This window comes from Prionailurus viverrinus, chromosome B4 (genome assembly GCF_022837055.1).
Source record: "Prionailurus viverrinus isolate Anna chromosome B4, UM_Priviv_1.0, whole genome shotgun sequence".
Lineage (NCBI taxonomy): Eukaryota > Metazoa > Chordata > Mammalia > Carnivora > Felidae > Prionailurus > Prionailurus viverrinus.
The window spans coordinates 128,072,891-128,093,094 of NC_062567.1; the positions used below are offsets into that span (position 1 = coordinate 128,072,891).

The 20,204-nt window shown below is 52.9% G+C and overlaps 1 protein-coding gene and 1 long non-coding RNA gene across 5 annotated transcripts in view; one reads left to right on the forward strand and one right to left on the reverse strand.

Annotated features, from left to right (window-relative positions):
• Positions 1 to 15,099, forward strand: part of LOC125169887 (uncharacterized) — a 109,095-nt gene extending 93,996 nt beyond the window's left edge. For 2 of the 4 annotated variants that reach the window (XR_007153826.1, XR_007153827.1), the window contains exons 6-10: positions 3,896 to 4,028; positions 5,926 to 6,010; positions 6,783 to 6,963; positions 7,198 to 7,253; positions 8,597 to 11,225. This is a non-coding gene — a long non-coding RNA (uncharacterized LOC125169887). Of the gene's footprint in view, positions 1 to 3,895; positions 4,029 to 5,925; positions 6,011 to 6,782; positions 6,964 to 7,197; positions 7,254 to 8,596; positions 11,226 to 13,846 lie in introns of those variants that run through there. The other 2 variants (XR_007153828.1, XR_007153829.1) reach the window with 2 other exon arrangements.
• Positions 1 to 20,204, reverse strand: part of CACNG2 (calcium voltage-gated channel auxiliary subunit gamma 2) — a 109,050-nt gene that overhangs the window by 65,137 nt on the left and 23,709 nt on the right. The gene's annotated exons all lie outside the window — the stretch shown is intronic.

Sequence of the window (20,204 nt, forward strand, 5' to 3'; positions counted from 1 at the left end):
ACTCTTTCTAACTCCCAGGGCTTTTTCCTTCCTCACAACATAGTTTGTAGGGGTGTGTGCGTGGGGGTGTATGTCTAAGCTCCACGGGAGCAAGAGCTGGGTCTGCTGTTTGCTCCCCACTCTATTCCCAGAGCTTAGAATCCCCTGGGACAACATAAGGATTTAGAAAAAAAAAATGTTGAATGAATGAGTAACTCTAGAATAAATTTAAGATCTTTGTCTAATAAAGTAGGAGTCAAGGAAGAAATTTATACGCTCAAGTGTCTGCTTTCCAGCTGCTGGGAAGGTGTGCATCACCCAGCTCTACTCTCGGCGAATCCTTGGTATCAACCTCAGAAATGATGCGATATTTTTCCCAGTATAAGTTCAGCCCTTTATAAAATAATTCCAGCACACCGTGGCAGGTGTCCAAGAGGTCCATAATTGAATGCAAATAATTAAAAAAGAGCACGTGATTTCCAAATTAAGCAACAGAAAAAACAGTACCGTACAATTGTACAGTGATGATTCTGTATCGGTGAAATAAATAGCCCAGAAACCATCGATGTGGAAATGTCCTAGGGCCCAGCGCTCTTGGGAATGTGAAACAAGCCTCCTCCCTCACTAGGTTCCCGCTGGCGTCTCTGGTTTGTCTTGCCGTCCACCCCTCACACCTTCTGTCCAGCACAACCTTGCTCAGAGCGCCCCCCACAAGTCCATGCCGGAAACGTGGTTCCTTCTGCTCAAACTGCCTCCCTTTCCCATCACCTTCTTTGCGTTTCCATTTCTGGGACCCCAGGGCAAACATCCATTCATCACTTCCCTGTCCAACTAACCCCTTATCCAACAACATTTCCTTATCCAGTTGAAATTTTAATGTTTCCTTCGTTGTCTGGGTAAATGGCCCGTCCACACCGTCCATCAGCTCATGGCAGAATCCAGGGGATTGTCCTTGCTCCTTTCTTCTCCCTTCAATCCCAGGCACATCCCATCCATCAGCAAGTCCTGACGCAAGTCTGGTCCTTTCCTCCTACCACATCCTCCTGATCTTAACCACCATTTTCCCTGCAAAGGTTTCCCAATGGGCCCTCTCTCCTTTGCTTGCTTCATTTCAGCCACACTGGCCTCCTGCTGTTCCTCAACACAGCGGGCACACTCCTGCCTCAGGACCTTTGCACTAGCTGTTTCCTCTACCAAAAACACCTTCCCTAGATAGTTATTATTTATGTATTTATTATTTCCTAGATATTATTTGGTCTCTCGTCTCCTTCAGGTAGTTTTTCAAACATTCCTTCCCACTAAGACCTTCCCTGTCTATTCTATGAAATATTGCAAATTCCCTTCCCCAGAAACACTCTAGCCCATGTCCCCAGTGTATTTTTCTCCTTAGAACTTGTCTCTGCAATGTGTAGGCTCACTTCATGGGTGTCCACCCTGTGCTTAGAAGGAGTCTGTGCTTGGCTTAGTGCTCCGTGTTGCCGACTCTGATTCCATTAGTATCTTCCTAATTTTTTAAATTAAGTAGGCTTCATGTCCTGCATGGACCCCCAACATGGGACTTGAGCTCACCACCCTCAGATCCAACCCTGAGCTGAGATGATGAGTTGGACGCTTAACCACCTGAGCCACCCAGGCACCCCAAGATATCTTTTTTTAAACAAGGGACCCTGCAAGTTCATTTTGACCTTGGTCCCACAAATTAGGTAGCTGGTCTTAGCAACGTGCTATATCTTTGACTTATTTTGTTGCATCAATCCCCACTGGGGAGTGAGCCACAAGGGCAGGGGTCCTCACCTCTTTTGTCCATCACTGTAACCTTAGACCTAGAACAGATCTATGTATGGGACAGATGCTCAAGAAATATTTGTGGGGCGCCTGGGTGGCTCGGTCGGTTGAGCGTCCGACTTCGGCTCAGGTCATGATCTCGTGTTTGTGAGTTTGAGCCCCGCGTCAGGCTCTGTGCTGACAGCTCAGAGCCTGGAGCCTGTTTCGGATTCTGTGTCTCCCTCTCTCTCTGCCCCTCCCCTGCTCATGCTTTGTCTCTCTCTCCTTCAGAAAGAAATAAAAAGAACATTAAAAAAAGAGAGAAATATTTGTCAGTCAATGAGTCCTGGTTACACCAGCCAGAAATTAAGGGAGTCACCCTTGACACTTACCAACTTCCTTGGACTCCCACATGCAAGTTCCATCCGTTTTGTTCCTTAAATGTATTTTAGATCTGTCTACTCCTCTCCATTTTCTCAGTACCACCCTCAGCCAAACTACTTGGATGCTTCCTTGTAATGTGCTTCTTAACTGGTCTCCATCGTCCCCATATGTCCCCTCCAACCACTCCCCATAGTTGCTACCTTCTACTTGTAGAGCCCAGGATGAAGGTCAAAGTCCCTGGCATGACCTCAAGGGCCTGCTCGAGCTGGCCCTGTCTGCCTCTTCTGCCATATCCTGCCCTCCGTCTTGGCAATGCAGCCTCTTGGGCCTCCTTTTGGCCCTGCGAATACACTGTTGTTTGCATGCAAACCCTTCTGTCCCCTGTTTCCAGAACACCTTTCACTCCCTCTAGCTCTTGCTCACTCTCATCCCTTTCCTGAACCCCTGAGTTAAATCTCCCCATTATTCGCTATCACAGAGGCACCCTCCACACACCCCTTCTCTGTAAGTCTTACAATAGCAGCCACTGGACAATGATTGGTGTGCTTTCTTTTCTTTTCTTTTCTTTTCTTTTCTTTTCTTTTCTAGAGAGCGTGAGCATGGGAGAGGAGCAAAGGGAGGGAGAGAGAATCTCAAGCAAGCCCTGTGCTCAGCGTGGAGCCCAATTCGGGGCTCCATTCATGACCCTGAGATCCTGACCTGAGCCAATATCAAGAGTTGGAAGCTCAACCAACTGAACCACCCAGGCGCCCAGATGTGTTTTCTTGATTGTTTTTTTTTTTTTTCTCTCTCTCTTTTTTAAAATTTATTGTCAAGTTGGCTAACATACTGTGTAGCGTGCTCTTGGTTTTGGGGGTAGATTCCCATGATCCATTGCTTATGTACAACACCCAGTCCTCGTCCCAGCAAGTGCCTTCCTCAATGCCCATCACCCATTTCCCCCTCTCCCCTCCTTCGACCACAGGATTGTAGGGTTACAAGGGCAGGGACGGCACCTCTGAGGTCTCTGCCCAGCGGGCCGTCAGCAAGCACACGGCAGGTGCTCAGTAATGCTGCTCAAGTGAGTGAATGTGGGGCAAGATGCCCTGCTGAGCAATTAATTTAGGTCGGGTCTTCAATGGCTAGTTAACTTTCACTCGAGTCCCGAGGAGGCAGACAAGCCTCAGGCCATGTTCCTGGCGTTAAGTTAAGCAAGCGGTAGGGCCAAGAGGCAAAGTTGCCCCCATGCGGGGGCACGGGGGCTGGGCTGTCTGCAGAAATCTTTTGTTATGCAAACACAAAGTTGGTCCCCATGGTATTTCTTTCCTTTTTTTTTTCTTTTCTTTTAAAAATGTGGATGAGTTGCTAACATGGATAAATTGGGAGGTTTCACATGAAAAACTGAATATTTGGCTTCTTTTGAAAAGTTGAAAGACCCAGCCTTTGTCAGATTGGCCCGTGGATCCTTACTGTGCAGGATGAGGAAACAGTTGAGAGAAGCAGAGAGGCAGGCAGAAAGTGGGGGGAGGAATAGCGAGGGAACCTGAGTGCATCACGACTAAAGGCAGCTGTGGCTGGGGAGAGGAGAGGCCAGAATGCTGGGGCCTGGGCCCGAGACTCCTGGGGTCTGGTGTAGGAGGCAATAGAAGTGAGAGCTGTTTCTGTGGGTTAGGAATTGGGTCGTCTCTAGGGATTCGTGTTCTTTAAGGATCAGGAGTAGACATTGGATTATTAGAATTCTTTTAATTCTTTGACTAAGGTGTGACTTTTTTTTTTTTTTTTTTTGCAGAGTTGAGCCACTTGGAGCTTTATGATGTTTTAGGACTCCTCAAGTGCATGCGTTTATGACAGAATAGTTCCTGTAAGGAGAATGTTGGCGCTCCTACCCGAGGTCTTGGTTAAATAATTCAAGTCTGGACCAGGTGAAGCTTTCCTCCACCCCTTCAGCAATTGCTAGCTTCTTGACATCCTGGCCATCAGTTTGGTTAGGTCCTATTTTGGTACCCCACCCCCCCTCGACGTGGTAATTCACAGTTTACATTTTGTCTCCCTTCCTTGGCCAAAAGATTCTGGAGGATAGGGACCAGCTATGTTTTATTGTTCTTTATAGATCCAGCCCAGAGCTAAGACCATACCTGCTGGCACATAATCAGTACATGTTTTTTTGAACAAATGAAGGAGGCTTACCAATGGCCGTGATTTACTTAAGACTTCCAGATCTCTCTTTAGCTAGGTCCACACCAAGGGCTACCGGAAACATTCAAGCAGCATAGGATGGAACAGTCTGACAGATAGACTCTAACTTGTTACCTCTGGGAACTAATTTAACTGAGGAGCTGAACGTACCCAGGAAATGGTGCTGGGCTCTTGCAATTGACTTTCTTATAAATGATTCAGGGACTGGAAAGGCTGCGTACTGGTGTGTGTGCTCATGATTCTAAGCTGGCCCCCAAATTTAGACTCATCCTTGACTCGTGTTATTCTCATAACCCACATTCAATCCACAGCAAATCTTGTTGGTTTTACCTTAAACACACAGCCCAAATCCAACCACTTCTCATCACCCTCCCCATCCCCCAGCGTAAGCCGCGTCCTCGCTCATTGGGACTGGTATAATGGCCTCCTGACTGGCCTTCCTACTTCCACTCTGGCCCCTGTGGTCTGTTCCCCACCCACCAACCAGATCACTACCCTGCTCCACTCAAAGCCCTCCAAAGGCTTCCACTGTGCTCAGAGCAAAAGTCAAAGAAAGTCCTTTCAGTCTGGCCCCTGCTGCCTCCCTAGCCTCCCCTAGCTCCAGGAACTCTGGCCTGTTTGCACTTCCTCAAATGCACAGAGCACATTCCTGTTTCTCCTGCCACACGAGGCTCTGCCCCAGATATGTGGCTCTTCTCCTCACTTCCTTGATGTTCTTCCCACTGAGGCCGCCCTTCTCCAGCCTTCCCTACTCAGATTGCTCCTCCCCTGGCTGCCTGTCCCCGGCCTCCTTCCCTGTTGAATTCTCCAGAGCACTTACCTCCATCTGACCTATATTCTGCTTTTTTGTTTGTTTCTTGTCTATCTCCTGTAGCATGAGGGCGCGTCACGAGGGGGAGGACGTTTGTCTGCTCTCCTCACCATTGCAGCCCAGCGCGGGGCACAGCGCCTGGCACAGAGAAGTGCCGGACAGCGACTGTGGATAATGGGGGCCGCGCCATGTGGCACGAACCTCGTGGCGAGATGACCGTGTATGCGTATGTGTGTGGAATGTCTGCGGCTTAGTCGTGGAGGATTAGTGCTGAATTCTTGCCTTGGTGCCTTCTTTAAGGGAGATCAAGTAGCTTTGGGCAAAGAGAACCCAGGCGTCCACGTCTGGGGTCCCAACAGCGTGCGGAGAGGAGGTTAGGCTTTGCGGTTAGACCTTGGGATACACAGAACCTCAAAGCAAAAGACTCTGGTCCCGGAGAACACGTTTGGCTCATGTGTCAAGGACAGAGGAGCATAGTCTGGGTTCAGGAAGCCTCTGCTGGGAGGCAGAGGGGGGATGGGGGTGGGGAGAGGGGTGTGGAGGCTGCTCCAGAAGTCAGGCTGGGGGACGCTGGGCTGGAATTGCCTGCAGTTGTATAAATGGTCCCTGGGTTGAGGAGCTTTTGGGACTAGACATTGGATTTATAGTCTGTGCCTAGAATGTTTTTTCAACTTGTACAGTGTTTTTCATTTTCATAATCTTAAACCTTTTTTTCTTTTTTTAACTGGATGATAAGATTGGCCTGGGGATGGGCAGTGCTGTAACAAGGAAGAATGTCCTAAAGTTTGTGTATTTCTTCTGCCCTGACCCAGGGAGCCGAGGCTTCTGGTTCCAGAATATCAAGCCGGCGCAGAGATCTCTGGGACCCTAATGAAGCAGGCAGATGGTGAAATCCCGGTATGGTTCTGGTGCCCGGGGGCACAAAGCAATTCTCAAATTCTTGTCCTCTTCCAACTGCTCTCAGTGCCCACGGCCCTACAGAGATTCAGTGAGACCAGGGACTGGCATGGACTTTGTGCCTGCGGGGAATGAGCCCATAGACTTGTCATTTCTAGGGGGCCGTCCAGATGTCCCGCTTGGGCTGTCATATGTAAGTGTATTATGATGGAGTATTACAGCATGTCCTGGTTTGCAGTAGGGTGCCAGCACGGTCCCTGGGAATCCTTACAGAACAAACGCAGCGAATAAGAACAAAGACTTCACAAAGCCACAGGAGCGAACCAAAAAAATGTCCCATGAAGTTGAGTGCGGGCAGGTGTAAAGGGAAAATACTCTGACCTTTATTGGGAGGAAGACGGGCACTGGGATGTGGATTTCAAACCAGGACAAGAACCACGGTCAGGGCGGATCCCTCCCGTAACATGAGGGGACCTGCTGTCCTTGCCAAAAAAGCAGGGGAGGGGTGGGCACCACTGGACAGACTGTTAATGAGGCGGGGGGGAGGTAAGCCAAGCAGAAGGAAACACTCACCACGTACTGGGCATTTCATGTCTGAGAGCACAAGAAAAATACTTGGAATGGTTACTATTGTTCCCATTTTACAGATGAGGACAATGAAGCTCAGAAGCTAGATAATTTACTATCTTGCAGCTTCCGAGTGTTGGGACGGAGTTCAGACTGAAGCCTGTCCTCATCAACCATCTCTCATCTGGTCCCTTCCCTCTTCTAGCACATTCATACCCAGGGCCTACCGTGTGCCAGACCCTGCCCAGGTACTGGGTACCCGGCCAGTGGCCAAAGCAGGAATGTTCTGCCCTCATGGAGCTTCCCGATCCACGGAGGATGTTGACAATGAACAAAGCAGAGCTGATAATCACAGCTGGGATAGTGCCACAGAGGAAGTGGTCAAGGTGCAGTGATGGGGAGAGAATTGGGGGTGGGCTCTCCTTGGGCTGGAGGGGGGGCGGTCAGGGACAGAGATAAGATAGAGCCCAGCGTGGGAAGGGCTGAGTGGGGGATGCATCTGGGCTGGGGGAGCAGCAGTGACTGCCGGGGAGCGAAGGGGTCTGCATGTCACAGGAGTGAGCAGAGGGGAGAATGAGTCGCAAGGTGTTTCTCCAAAATGCACGCCCTTTCTGCCCTAGCGCGTGGCTTTGCCAGAGAGGAGCTCCTGTCGGAAGAGGAAATACCACCCTGCCCGGTGGGTAGGAAACTTCGGGCCTTTGGGAGTGAAAGAGACGATGGGGGACGGAAAATACCCACTGCTTCCCAGTAGATGTAGACAGAGTCCCACTGAGAGACTCCTAACGCATTGTTAAGGCAAACCGGGAAGGCAGGGTTCCATCCTTTTGATGGGGAGGTCCTAGACAGCAACCTGACTTCTCCCCAATCGGAAAAGAGGCCGGGATGGGGCCGTGTGGGAGAGGGCGTGGGCAGAAGCCCATCTACCATGGAGATCCCGCTGGCATTTCTCGAAGAGGAGAAAAGGAGAGGAGGAAGGGAGTTAACGCTGGTCAGATGGCTTCTCTGCGGAGAACTGTATGCTAACGTTCCACAAGCCTCACTTCCTAGAGGCCCTCCAGGTCTTCATCTTACAAGGGAGAAACTGAGGCTCAGAAAGGTTAAAGTAACTTGCCCAAGGTCACTCAGCTAGGAAGGGTGTGCTGTGCCTTCTTGACTCAAAAAGCCACACTCCTTCCTGTGGACCAGGCTGAGTAGCAGCAGACCAGCCAGGCGAGGGAGGGAGTGAGACCAGAGCGGCAGGACCCAGGGCCACTGTAGGGAGGGGGTTGATGGCAGGGTGGGGGGAGAGAGACGGTGAGGGGACAAGGGGACACAGGTGGAACTCTGATGGACTGGGCTGGGCTTTGGTTTCTGCGCCAGACTGACTTGGGTTCAAATCCCCCCTATCCCAATTCCCCGTGCTGCCCCTCCCCCAGCCTGCCGCCCCAAGAGGAGGCCCCCACGGCTCCTCTTGCCTCGGCCGCCTGAGTAAGCAGTCCTCCAGAAGAGCCTGACTCATTCGCCTTGGCTCCCTTCCACCAGAGCTCCAGGGAGGACAGTGGCCCAGTGGCCCCGTACCTTCTAGCGTGGTCTGACTACCCAGCCTCCTCTGGGAGCCAGAAGGGGACAATCCCCTCGGGACTCTGCGGCTGGTACCTGCAGAAGCCTCAGCCTCCCAAGTTGCCTCTCATCACCCAGCACGCAGCTGTGCTGCCTTATTGTATGTGCTTGTGTGTTAATGTGTCACTGTCCCTCATCAGACGGTGAGCTCTTGCAGGGCAGGGATGAGCCTGAGTCATCTCCCGTCCCTGGTGCCCATGACAGGATCTGGCATAACACGCGGGCCGCTCAGCAACTATTTGTCGAATTCCCTTCCTAATCGAACAGGAAATTTCCCTGCCCTTGCCTGGGGACGATCACCAGGGGGGAGACAGAGTCCCGTGGCCTCGGCTTCTGTTTGCTACCTTCACCCCGCTGCCGCGACCCTTGGATGCGAGGCGCACAAGGCATCTGCCACATTCCGGCATTGTTTCCTTCTAGTGCTTTCGTTCCAGCCCATTCTCACTCTCTGTCTGGGAAAATCACAAGGAAACTCCACGTTTTGCTCCTGGAATTCTTGCCAGCGTGATTCAAGCCGAATGGAGCACATGGCACCGAGTTCCCACACAAACAAAGACGTTGCCACTTTCAGCGCGGTGGCTTCCTTCCTTCTGCCGGCCCGGGCCCCCGTCTTGCCCAGGCAAGGGGGGCAGAGTGCACGCGGCCCGGTTCTCACCTACAAGGCCCCCCATGGTGGGTGCACCTACAGTTGGGCGGTGGGTGGTGAAATAAACACAGAGGCCATCTGCCCAGGGAATGCATCCCGAGCCCTATCCACTCCCCACTCACCCAGGGTTTCCTGGATCAGATGTCTTACCAGTGTTTAACTGAGCTGTGCGCCTTGGAGTCAATTACCTACTCTTTCTGTGCCTCAGTGTTCTCATCTGGAAAATGGAGATGGTCACAGCACAAGATGATTAGAGGATTAAGGGAGATACAGTGAACGTGCCGTGCAGCGCTCGGTAGACAGTGGGCACTCAATAACTGCTGGCCACGATGCTGCTGCCCTGTGTCGGTGTTAGCACATGTTCTCGGAGCTCAGGCCTTCGCGGGGCCGTGCGTTCCTCGGCTATAAGCCCCGTGACCGTGAAATCAATCACTTTCGTGCTCGGCGCTCCCAGGCGCTGCGTGTGAGAGCAGGATTGCGTGGAGGCTCCCGTCCAAACCCAGCGTCGACAAATGGAACAGGGAGCTGGGCGGACACATCGATTAGGCACATTCCTGGCTCGAGTGTGGCTCTCTCCAGTCCCCTCCCTGCAGGCTGGCGAGCAAAATTCAGGTGCTGACCTCCTGAGAACACCCCTTAGGCTGAAACCTATCGCCCCCTTTGTCAGAGATTATGTGATCTCCAGGGAAGAAGAGGTGTGGCATCTCACCTCTGCCACTTCTGAACTGAGTGACTTGGGACAGAGGACTCTCCCGTGCCTATGATGCCCTCGTCTACGAATGGGGTTGATCACTGCCCTCCACGAAGGATGTCGGGAGGGGGGCTCGGCACCGACTCGAGTGTCAGGGGCTTGGCCGGGGTCTGTGCTTAAGAGCAGCTGCCCCTTCACCAGTGATGCTGCTGTCCCCAAATCTCTCAATTTTAACTAGGGTCCCCCTTGTGAAGTCCTGGGTTATCCCCACTGGAAACCTGTTTTGGGAACTAGCCCCCCTGCATGTCACCGAGGGAAATGGGCGTCAAAACTGATGGCGCCCTAGGTGGGGGGGAGACCTGGCCCAGACCTTGTCACAGGATGAGCACCTCTGGGATGAGAGGCCAAGTGGCCTAATGGGCCGGGGACTCAGACCGGCTGGATTTGAGCAGTGTTTCCACGCTCACTCCCAGTGGGGCCTTGACAAGTTCCTTAACTGTTCTGAGCCTCGGTTTCTTCACCTGAAAAATGGGTGTGATGATATCCCTCTTTGTGAGACCAGAGAATTAATGGCAGCTTATTAATTATATTCTAAGGCACTATTCTAAGCCTCCCTGTGAGGTCATCACATCTATAAATAGCCTCACCTGACAGTTGGAGAAACTGAGGCACAGAGCGGTCACTAACTTGCTCAGGGCCACTCGTTCATCCCATTTCCTGGCGCGGTCCCTGCTCCTTCCTCTACTCTCCTCACATTTCCCCAAACTCGCCGGGCGAACCCACGCCTCTTGGCCTCTGTGTTCCTTCTGCCTGCAGTGACTGTTTCCCCACTTCCGCCTGACTCAATCTGGTGTGTCCTTCAAGGCCCAGCTCAAGTGTCTCCTCCTCCAGGAAGCCCTCCTGCCAGGGCACTAGAGGTAGGTGCTCCTGTAGCCTGGCATCCCCTTGACGCAGGCTCACACCCCCTGCACAGTTACAATGGATTCAATCTCCAGAGCACTTTCTTTCTCCCGGGCACGTGCAAGGCCATTCGTGCCCCCTCTGCAGTGGGGTTGGTCTTTTCTCCACCTCGTGGCTGGGGAGACGGGAGCCGAACTCAGGTTCGCTCCCCAGGAGGCAGCTGGGAACGCATCCCTTTTAACTCGGCTCTGTTCTGGGACCCTGGCCTAGGTGTGTCTATGGCCCCAGGGCCCTACACCACGCGGCGATTCAAACAATAGCTGTCGAATGAATCCTGAGCCCTCAGGATGTGTCTCGAGAATAATAATAGCTAAAAACCAAAAAGACCTCAATCAAGGACCCCAGGTTCCCATCCCCCCGGCTGGTTCAGGCAAGTCCTGATCGGAACAGAAGCCCCGCAAGAGCAGACCCCTGGGTGCATCTGTCAACACGTGCCTATTCCAGGGTCTGGCTGGAGGAAGTGCTCAGAACGTACGAAGTGACAGGGAGATGTATTTCCCCCTCGCGGGTGACATCCTGGACGGCCCTGCTCTCTGTGGACCCAGTCTGCTTTGGGGCCCCTAAATCTGAAGGTCTTTGCTTTCGGCCAAGGGGTACGTAGAGGAAAGAGTGATCCCTGCACGCCCCCAAATCAGAGAAATTGGAGGTTTGATGAGTGCTTCACGCACACAGAGAAATGACAAAGCGATATAAGAGTGAGAGCCTTCAGAATACCCATCTTCTCCAGCATCCTGCGTTTTTTTCTTTTTAGAGCAAAGCCCTGTAATATTAATAAACGGCGGCGAGAAGGGAAAAGTGACTGTTTCCTTTTGACATGGCGAAGATCACAGGGCCTGGAGGACCTTTAATCTTTATTAATGTGTCTCAGGGGGGCCTCTCCCACAAGCTGTGGGAAGCAGACATGCAACGAGTTTGCTTGCTCGCGGTCCTCAGCATCCCTGGGCGCCTCAGATGACTGCCTGGTACTGTTCAGAGTGCAGCAAAGCCACGTCACGGGGACCCGCTGTGTCCCAGGCAAGAACAAGGCAGCCCTAACCCAGCTCCCATCTGTGGGGGGCTGGATGACAAGGGAAATTCAGGACACGGGCCTCAGTCACATGGGCCCGCTTCTAACCAAGGGCACCGATGCCCTGAAGAGGCTCAGAAGGAACCAGGCTGTCAGTTGCAGGGACGAGCACAAATCATGCCTAGGAGGGGCCACACCTGAGTCCATTAAGGAGCACGTCCAATAACCGACACCCTCATTTCCAAGGGCTCTCCTCCGCACTGCCTGGCCAACCGCTTCTTTCCCGCCCCTCCTTCCCTCTGGCTGGGCTGTGCACCAGGGGGCCAAAAAGGTCTGTAACTTGACACCGTGCAGACCTAATTCCACAGACCTAGTGAGCCAGGAATTGCAAGGCGGGTTCGGAGCGCACAACAGAATTGAAAAGTGTTATAGTAAGGATAGAAGAGCCCAGAAAGTTGCAGGGTCTCTCTGTCTCTCTCTCTTTCTCCTTCTCTTTCTCTCTCTCTCTCTCTCTCTCTCTCTCACACACACACACACACACACACACACGTGCGTGCATGCTGAGAAACCGAGAGGCATATTTTGACATTCATTCATTCATTCAAAAATTCTGAAAACCACTCGGTGCTAAGCACTATTCTGGGCACTGGGGATCCAGTGATGGGAAGGACCGCCAAAGTTCCTGTTCCCCCAGAGCTTACGTTCATCCCAGTGTTCTTGGGGGGAGTTTCTCCAGTGGCCAGGGTGGCCCAGGTTAATCTCAAAAGGCATGTTACAAGACAGAGGGGGCGGGCACCATTTGCACCCTCACTTTCCGGACACGGGATCTAAGCTCAGGTCAGAGGCCAGCCTGTCTGAGGCCACCCGCTAGGGTGGGGGACCAGGATGGGAGCTTGGTTTCCAGGCCTTTTCTCTTCCTACTCACTGCTCAGAGGCTGCGAAGAAGCCCGAACTGAGAGGCCGGTGCTATCTGGGAGGAAGAACCCGGTGAAGTGTGCTCAAATAAAGCATCACCTAATTCGATTATGTTTGCTAGACTGCAGTGTAATAAAACGGAGTTCCTCATAAGCATCATCTCCTAATGTTTACAGAACAAGAAAGCAGAATTAAGATAGGAATTTCCAGGGAGAGAAGCATGTGTTTTAGGCTGAAACGTAAAGAGAATAGACCCGGAAGAAATCGATTCCTGATTTTACAACTCAGCTCGGATGAGGGGGTACACTGGGTCGCTGGCTCCTTGGGGAGGGCCTGGAGGATGCCCCCAGGTGGCTGCTGGGGGTGGAGGTTCCCACCGGAAGGACCCCAGGACGGGGCAGAGGGGCCAATGGGAGGAGACGCCTTATCGGGAAGAAGTGTTGGCAAAGAGAAGCCTTGGGGACCTGCCTGGGTTTGTTCCAAACGCCTCCTCGCTCCTGTCCTCCCAGCGCCCACCGTCACATGCAGACAGAGTGATTTTTCTAGTAAGAGTAGAGCCTGGTGATGAGCATGTGGGTCCTGGGGCTGCCTACGTTCGAAGCCTGGTGTGCCCCTTCCCACGCTTTGTGACCCCAGGCAGATTACTTGCCCATTCTGGACATCCATTTCCTCACCCACAAGTCATGAAGCTAGAATGAGCCCATGTGCATGAAGCACTTAGAGCGGCACCTGGCCCCTAGTAGATGCTGACTTAACAAGAGCTGCTCTCATTATTTTAAATCTGCATATACCCCTCCCTTTTCTAAAATGTTCGTCCGTTGCCCTCAGGGGAAAGCCACACTTCCCAGCCTGGCAGTCAAGGCTTTTGGTGATCTGGCCTCTGCTTCGGACCCCTTTGTCCACCCTGGAACTCACGACTCCCTCTTTTGTGCCTCTGCTGAGCCCCCTGTAGAGTTTGGTCCCTCGAACTGATTTCATTGTTCTGCTCCCGTGGCCCTTGACCTCACTCGACAGTTAGGGCCTGGCCCTCGTTTCTAAGCTCTGAGTCCTGTCCAGGACGTAGCACTGCGCCTCAGGCAGTGGCTGCTGGGTGAATTTGGCCATTTAACGGGGAGAAAGTGCAGGCCAGGAGCGCTTGCGACCAGTTATTATTATAAAGTAAGCACATGCCTGGTGATGGGGGAAATGTTAAGTCCACGCAGAAGCTTGAGAGGCTGTTCAGATGATTTCCCTGGTTAAAAACCCTTTGAGAGGAAGAGCCTGGGGAGGGAATACTGTGTTTTGCCATCACATCGCCTCTGGATCAGGGAGGAATAAAGCGAGGGTTCATGTTTCTCCTTCGAGAAATTAGGTCACTGGGTGTTGTTAAAGTGTGCCTTACAGAGCTATGCTAATCAGTTCTCTTCTGGCCTAAATATCTGGTAATTATCTTGGTTTTTTTTGCTTTGCCAGACTCGGCTTCCTAAAGCAGTTCATCTACGCGGCTACTTGTCAAGATCTTCAAGGGTAATGTTAACTACGACCACCAAGTGGCAAAGCCCGCCCAGTGCCTGCCTGGTGCCGGGCACTGTTCTAAGCGGTTCAGGCGCATGGACGTCTCAGATCTCTGCACAATCAGGAGGAAGATGATACTACTGCTCGCTGCTTCCGGGGCCTTTGCTGCCTCTGCTGAGTTCCCGGCCCTCTCTTCTTCCTCGCCCCTGGCTCCCCCTGCCCACTCCACCAATTGTCCTGGCTACGCGGGGGCACGTGGCTTCCTCGGTATAAGCCAGAGCTCCACGGGGATCCAGCTCCCTGCCTCCCCACCCACCCCGTGACATCGGCCTGCCTCGGGTCCTTCCCCCCCCGCCCCCCACGCACCCTCTGAGGCCTGGCTGGAGTCTCGACTCTGCCAGAAAGTTCTGTCTGAACTCTCGTGGCACTCGGAGTCCAAACCACCTGCTTTACTCTGTGGCGGACCAATGGTCGCCAGCATGCGTGTGCGTGTGCACGTATGAGCACGTGTGTGTCCATGAGTGTGCGTGTGCGTGCACGCTCCTGTGATCACGTTCTTTCTATACTTAGATTATAGACCATTTGAACACAGGGATCAAGTCTCCCTCTGCCTCTCAGCCTCCATAGAACACTGATCTAACTATAAGATTCTCCTTACACACTTTGTTCATCCAAAAAAAAAAAATCAATAATAAGCCTATATTAAACACAGTCCACCGTGTGCCAGGTACTGTGACCAGCCCCGGGGTGTTGGCCTAGACGGTGATTGACTATCTATGGGAGGGCAAACGTGGAAAAAGAATTTAAGGAAAAACCCAATCGATCCGGGGCAGTTCATCATTTGGCGCTCAAAACTCCACAACCCAACTTTTGACCTAACATACGAGGTTACATCAATTACAAATAACATTTACCTTGACATGTAAATACAGGTTCTATAGGCTTAACATCTTCTGACTAGTGGGTGTGTTTGGAGGGATCTATTTTTAAGTTTGTGTCTTCACAACCTGATAATCGAAAAGAATGATGATCATAGTGGCCAAATGATTGAGCTTTTAAAATAGGCTCTACCTACAACGAGTTCAGGGTCCGGAACACTCTCAGGGTAGGCCCTCTCATACCGACTTCTCTGAAGGAGAAACAGAGGCTCAGAGTTTAAGTCAGCTGTGAAAAGGGCAGGCCGGGCGGCCGGAATCGCCAGCCGGGTCCAAAAAGTGTCCGTTCTTTACGGGTTTCTATGTCTATGCTTCTGACGTTCTCAAATTATAGAGAAAGAAAGAAATGTTTTGACCTTGTGCTAATACGTTTTCCGTAAGGTCAGAAATAAATAAGTGAAAATTAATCTGACAATCTGCAAGCAGGCTGAAAAATACCACTTCACTTTCCCCTTGGATTCGACCCCCGTAATTGTTGGGCTCATTGACAGCTGATTGGTTTAAATAATTCATACCCTTTCGTGAGGCCTGTTGCTTGCAATTGGCATTTGCTTGATGAGGGCTGTGACTGACGGGCGATTACAGGCTGACATGTTCCAGAGACAGGCTCAGAGCTGCCACCCCCACCCCCCAACCCCGGCGTCTTAAGGCAAATCTGTGTATCAGGACCTCACTGCTCTGTTAAGTGTAGACTGGTCAACAGACAGCTTTTTTTTTTTTGGATATTCTGACCACATGCACATTCTCAGCCTTCTTGCGGGCCAAAGGGGGAGGGCCGGCCGTGTGTCCTGGGACACTTGTGCTCTAAGTTGCAGACGTGACTGGAGCCTGTGTGCTCCAAGGGTCTGCCTGGAGTCCCTGCCTCCACGTCCTGCAAGACAGAGCTCTTGTCTCTTTTCCAGGCCGTCAGGAACCCAGAGCTTCTGCTGTGGAGGGTGGGGGGACTCCAGTTTCTTCCAGCCCCTCACCCAGGAAAGAAGCTTCCACTAGTGGGAAAAGTGACCAGCCTTTTTGAAGAGAAGAGAGGTATATTCGGAGATAAGAGGGTACGGACGGGGCTCAGAGGGGCAAGACAGCCGTAACCCCAACAAAAGGCAAGAAAGAAGGGCACTAAGGAATCATGGGAAGAAGGACGCAGATGAAATTCGCAGGAAAGCTAGAAACCTTTCCTCGCTAGGAGAGGCAAAGGGACACGGACCTTACTTAGAGCCACACTGGGAATGTGTGGAGGGGAGGCCAGGAAGGGGCCCAGGAGGGGCAAACTTTTGCACAGATGGGAAGGGGCCAGGCAGCTGGAGGAGGCCAAGAAACCACAAGCATAGAGGCGGCTCCCACCAGGCCATCTTCAGTGCTGCTCTATGCGGATAAGAGAGCAGCGGCTCCCATTAGCTGGGTCTCAGGATGTCAGATTTCCCCCAGCTTGTTGGGGTGACCTTGAACCCGGGAGCAGTTTTGGTTGCCTTCTAGCTCTTAGGTCACATGGCCAGTCCTCCTTCCCCACGCGTCCAGCAGACATGGTACCTCCCACATCGTCACCGCCATCAGACCTCACTGGACCCCTGCATAGCAGAGGCCCACCTGGGACCCCCTGAACCTGAGTCTGTATTTCAACCAGACCCTGGGTGACTTGTGCACATTGATGTCTGAGAAGCAGACCCCAGGACCGTAAGCTTCTGGGCGGAGGATGGCATCTCCCTTGCTGACTGCTTTGATCCCCGAGCATGGGGCCGGACACATCCTGGGACCTTAACAGACACGTGTTGAAGGAGTGAAGTAATGAATCTCTGCAGACACCAAGACAGTGGGGTGGGGAGGGGGCCCAGTGATGGGAAAGAAGGCGATCGATCAGCCCGAGTGGGCAGCAAGGATTCGGAGAAGGTCGAAAAGACCGGAAGTGGCATTCTCTGAACTCCACCGACGGCAGAATGATTGGTAAAACTTTCACGTGGAAAGCAGTCCGCCTATGAAGACAACGTCTTGCAGCACACACACGGATCTCTTTGGTGGATTCTCGAATGCCGTGGAAAAGGCATCTCCACGTGGAAACAAGAGGCAAGAGCCCTGTGTGCGGAAGAAGAGGCGGGCAAGGGAAGAAGCGAAGGAGGAGGTTTGATCCCAAGAGCCGGGGGGGGGGCGGGGGGGGGAGGAGAGCAGAGAGAGCTGGCACCCTTCTGCCGCGCGGCGCTGGAGAAAGCCGAGTAGGTGAGCTCCGATAGGGGACCGAGGGCTTTGGACTCTACCCAGAGGTTCCAGTCTCCATGCCAAGCCCTCACCTGAGCAGTGTGCTTTATGGTTTACTGCACTGGAGTTTCAGCAGATGTCGTCTCTACCTGTCACTTCCAGGAGCTGACAACACCCAGGCGAGAGGGAGAGGGCAGTGTGCGTCGGGAGGGGAGGGGGAGGGGATGTGCGGAGGGAGTGAGGCAAATGCACTTGACTGCTGGTGGGTTGTGGGGCTTGGGCAGCTGGTGGCTGTCCCTCCCTCAGGATCAAGAAAGGCCTGGTGGTGCCCATGCTTGTCCAGGTCAGCCCTGGCGACTGAGGAGCTCGGGGGGCTGGGCCCCTCCCTGAGGCTGATAGCTGCGGGCTGGCGTTGGTTCTGGCGGATGGTGCCATGGGGCCAGGCCGCCATCTTGGTTCTAGCATCTCTGAGCAGGGGGAGGGGCGACCACGGGAAAGTTACTTCACCTCTTCCCTCACCTTGGACCCAGGACGAACTCATTTGACTCTTAATGCTCAAACCACACCTGAGATAGGGACCCTCTTAATTCCCATTGGGCCCCGGAGAGAGCTGGATGGAACGCGGGCAGTTTGAGTCCCTACACCACGTGCTGACCCACTGTGCCCTGCGCTGCAGGGGAGAGGCAGGGAGAGGCTCCAGGTGGGCACTCCGGAGCCAGACTTGCACCCTAACTCGCTACCGATGGGCTCTGTGAGTCTCCCTCAGCCTGTTTCCTCATCTGTATGACAAGTTTAATTATAGGAACATCTCAAAGGGTTGTTCCGAGTGAGGGTCAAGATAAAGTGACAGCAGCTGGTCTTCTAAAACAGTGCCCGGCATAAAGTACTTCTTGCTTTTGGTATTTGTCAGCTGGGGGGGGGGGGGGATAAAATACAGTGACTTAGGAGGTGAGTGACTGGAAAGTCTCAGTCCTTTCCCCTTCTCTCCTCCTCTGACCCAACAGGTAGGCTCCGGTCAGTTTCTGACGCCGGGTGGGAGTGAATTCCATCCTGTGACACGGGCGTCTTTTTATGTTGACTTTTTTTTCAAAGAGCTGGGAGTACGTCCAAGGTGGCAAGTCTCATTTGTATGGATAACGGCTCTAGGAATTACGTCCCATCAAACAACCCCCGGGGCCTGCTGGGTTACATTAAGTTCCTGATGTCACCTTGCCAGTTGAAGACATGGCTGTCGCTGGAGTGTCAGGGCTCCCGGGTGCCCCGCTCACCGCTCCCTCCTTTTCCGTAGGGAGAGGTTTGAGAAAGAGAGAGAGGGAGGAAGAGAAAGGCTGGCTTGAAGTTTCTGTGACCACTGCCGACCACAGTGACGGTCAACAGGCATGACAAGATGGTAATGGCAGCCACCGTCCTTACTGAGAGCGCTGTCTGCGCCATCGGGCTGGATCCTCACGGCGACCCTCGGAGGCGGGCGGGCCTGCCATCCCTCGTTTTAGGAGGCAGAGAGCTGAAGTGGATTCGTGTCCACGCAGTGGGGAGGCGGTGGGTGCTTACCAGTCACACCTGCCCTGTGGGCTACTAAGCCCCCTTGTGGTCTCACCCCAACCCTTTCGGAGTGGGCTTGGCCCTCGCTACCTTCTGGGGAGGCCAGACCCGAGATACCTGCTTCCACCTGTGAATTTTCACAGGGTTGATCTTGCCCTCCCAGCAGCTGTAAACCACACGCCAGCAGCCTGCACCTTGACCTTTCTTTAACTACCACGGTCTCGGAAGTGCCTCCAAACCTGAATCTTTAGTGGCAGCGGAAGATCCTTCTCTGGTTGAGACCACGGCCCTCTCTTTAAGGGAAGAGTCTTTGCCACCTGGAACCGCTGACGGTGCACCTGCCGTGTGCCATTCACCGCGCCCCCCCCCCCCCCCCCCCGCCCAGGTCAGGAGCTCGCCGGAATAACGATTTCACTCGTTTTGCCAATGAGAACCTTGAGGCCCAGAGAGGCTGAACCACTGGCCTCAGGTCACCAGCCGACTCCTATTTTAAGTCGCTGGAGTCTCAGATCCACCCTGGAAGCCCAGGCCTTGTCAACACCCTTTTCCTGGGAGACTGCTCGGAGGAGGCATGAAGTGAGCCGATCTGCCAGAAGTTCCTTTGTCTGCCATGGCTCACCACGGAGGAGGCAGGAATCACCCGCCCTCTGTTTCACAGAGGGACGCACGGCCTCAGAGGGTGAAGAAAGGGCCTCGGTCAAGGTCACGCCGCCCAGAAGTGGAAGAGCAGACCGCCGCCAGCCCAGATCCTCTGCCCCCACATCTGGTGCCATTTCCTCTACCCCACGGTGTGGGAACATCTGCCGGCCAGCCTCAGCGAGGGCCCTGGAAAAACGGCGGGGGCCTCGATTCCCTCAGCTGCCGGTCGGAAGGCTTGTCTCCCTTTCTGCCTCTTGTAATACGAAGTGCGCGCGCGCGCACGCGTGTGTATTTTAAAAATCTTTTGTCAGCACCAAATTCATCTGAAATTGCAGCAGGCATAATACTTCCGTGTCCTCTTTACGCTCTTCGGTTCTAACAATCTTGCAGGTATCAGCCGGCCTCCGCTTCAGAGGAAAAATAATAATGAATGACTTAAAATAACTCTGCGGAGGAAAACGAAGGTTTGATTTGAATTGCAGAGGGAACGGCTCGCTTTCAGTCCCTCTCCCTCTCTTCGTTTGCTGGCAAAGGCTTTCAGACTCTGCAAGATCCTTGTACATTTGGAGATTCCAAGGCTCCGGGAAAAACCAGAGTCACGTTGTTCGATCCACGAGGGTATTTGTCAGGCATCTTTCCCCGTCACTCCAAAATACTACCAGTATCACCTTAAGAATAGGAAGCATTTAGTTCTTTGGTCTGTCCTTTCTTAAACGTCGTCCGGGGCATAGGGAGTGATACGGTTTCCCTACCACTGTGCTGCCTACATCTTCCTCGGGGCTGCATCAGAGTGGCCCATAGGCCACAGAAGCCTGTCTCATTAATCACGGTGATCCGTATCAATACAAGGGAATTCTCAGAAGGAGGTGAAATGCAGATTTAACCAATGAGGCCCCATCTGAGGAGACTCATTATAACTCCTTACATCGGTCCCAAGAGGACATGGCAGGTCACGGGTGTGCTGAACGCTTTAATAGAAACCCTACTTAACCCACATGGGCATAAATGAAGCTGAAATT